The 2,401-nt window shown below is 38.4% G+C and overlaps 1 pseudogene; it reads left to right on the top strand.

Annotated features, from left to right (window-relative positions):
* The first annotated feature begins 458 nt into the window (after positions 1 to 458).
* On the top strand, positions 459 to 1,035 carry LOC109375896 (60S ribosomal protein L17 pseudogene; annotated as a pseudogene).
* The last annotated feature ends 1,366 nt before the right edge of the window (positions 1,036 to 2,401 follow it).

Here is a 2,401-nt window from a genome sequence, read left to right as displayed (position 1 = left end):
AAAGGTAGAAAGATTTACTATCAGAAGTTGATTTTCCCCAAAATTCAACCATAAATTCAATCCAAGTTCACAAAGTCCTGACAACTTTCATGGGCAGCAAAGACAGATTCCGAGACTGATAAGGAAAAGCAAAGAGCTAAGAAGTCCCCAGACAATTTGGGGGAAAAAAAATCAAGGTTGTCTTTGCCCTGCTAGATATTAGGATTAACTATAATATTATATTAATTAGTACAGTGAGGTTTTAGTTTAGGAAATAATTTTACTTGAAACAAAATAAAGTATCTAGAAATAGACCCACAGACCTATATGGAAACTTGATAAATGAAAGTGGTGGCCCTACAAATAAACAAATTGTACCAGAACAATTGTTTACTTGGGTAGAAAAAAAGTGCATTTGGATTCTAACTGACAGTTCCATAAAAAAATATAAAAATAAGTTCCACAGCTCTTCCCGAAAGCGGCCTGAGGTGACCTCTCAAAATGGTTCGCTATTCTCTTGACCCGGAGAACCCCACAAAATCATGTAAATGGAGAGGTTCGAATCTACAGGTTCATTTTAAGAACACTCGTGAAACTGCCCAGGCCATCAAGGGTATGCATATCCGAAAAGCCATCAAGAATCTAAAGGATGTCACATTACAAAAACAATGTGTGCCCTTCCGTCGTTACAATGGTGGCGTTGGGAGGTGTGCCCAGGCCAAACAGTGGGGTTGGACGCAGGGTGGGTGGCCCAAAAAGAGTGCAGAATTTTTACTGCACATGCTTAAAAATGCAGAGAGTAATGCTGAACTTAAGAGTTTAGATGTAGACTCTCTAGTCATAGAGCACATCCAAGTAAATAAAGCTCCCAAGATGCGGCACAGAACTTACAGAGCTCACGGACGGATCAACCCCTACATGAGTTCTCCCTGCCACATTGAGATGATCCTAACTGAAAAGGAACAAATTGTTCCTAAACCAGAAGAGGAGGTTGCACAGAAGAAAAAGATCTCCCAGAAGAAACTAAAGAAACAAAAACTTATGGCCTCGGAATAAATTCAACATCAAATAAATGCTAATAAAAGTAAAAAACAAAAGTTCCACAGAGATTATCAACTAAAATATGCAATGCAAAATTTTCAGTTACACACACACACACACACACACCAACCAGGAGAATGACAGAAGAATGTAGAATTTCATTAAAAAGGCAAAGAAAGAAAAAAACATAAAGGAAAAAATCAGTTCAACTACATTAAAATTTCAAATTTCTGTTTGTTAAAAAATAACACAAAAATAAAAAGACAGCCTGGAAGAAAATATTTTTAAGGCACTAAACAAAACTTTAGCATTGAATTCATCAAATAATTTCAAAATGAATAAGATTTTTAAAAAGAAGCAAAATATGCAAATAATCTAGAGTCAATTCCCAAGCAAAGCAAATGACCAATAAGCATATTTTTGAAACATTCAGTCTCACTGGTAATCAACAAAATGAGAATTTAAATAACTAGATACTATTTCTCACTCATCAGACTGAAAAAAAATGAAAGTCTGAGAATCCCAAGTGTCAGAGAGGGTGTGGAGGATTCCCTGAGCAGACCCCTGAATCGGTGCCACAATTTTGGAGCACACATTGGCACTCTAAAGTGAAGTTGAAGAAATTTCACTCCTGGGATGTGCCTAGATTCCCATACTCAGTTACAAGGTTGCATGTATAAAAATGTTCACATAGTCATTGTTTGAAGTAGCAAAAAGCAATAATAAATAGAAACGCTCTAAATATTAAGAGGAATATTATTCAGAAGTTAAAATGAATTATCTACAGATCACTGCAGAGGAATCTCACAAATACAGTGGTGAGAAAAGAATTCAGGAGAGTGGTTACCTCTGAGCCAGCAGACATATAAGAACAGAAAATCACATGTGGGGCATTTCATTCCATGTACAGGGACAGGTCTTTCCACGATCTGGCCATGACAGTGAACTGGCCATAACATAAAGTGTGTTCTGTGCCCTGGGCTGGTACGCCATCTTGATTGCTGAAGTAGACAGAGTGGGAAGGACACAAGATATTCTGAGACATCTCCCTTTCCCTGAGGATCAGGTTGTCCAGGCAGCACGGGAGACTTATGTGTCCTAAGTAATGACACCTGGGAGGCAGTAGAGGTGGCAAGGACTGCTGGGCATACAAGAGCTGGCATGGTCAGAAATGGCATCCTGGAAAAAGTGCTCTAAAGAATGAGAATGATGTGGATTGATGGAAAAGGTAAAATGCAGCCAAAAGCCTTAGGGGCAGAAAACAAAATGACCTCTGGGATAAAGGGGAGGATGGAAAGGAGATTCAACTGAAGTAAAAACAAAAGGAGATAGCTGTACTTGTGCCAGGATAGTCAGCTCTCACCTCACAGTAGATGAAAAA

The sequence above is a fragment of the Hipposideros armiger genome, unplaced genomic scaffold, assembly GCF_001890085.2.
Source record: "Hipposideros armiger isolate ML-2016 unplaced genomic scaffold, ASM189008v1 scaffold_1000, whole genome shotgun sequence".
Classification (NCBI taxonomy): domain Eukaryota; kingdom Metazoa; phylum Chordata; class Mammalia; order Chiroptera; family Hipposideridae; genus Hipposideros; species Hipposideros armiger.
Note: the sequence above shows the minus strand (reverse complement) of the source record. Positions and strands in the feature narration are given on the sequence as shown.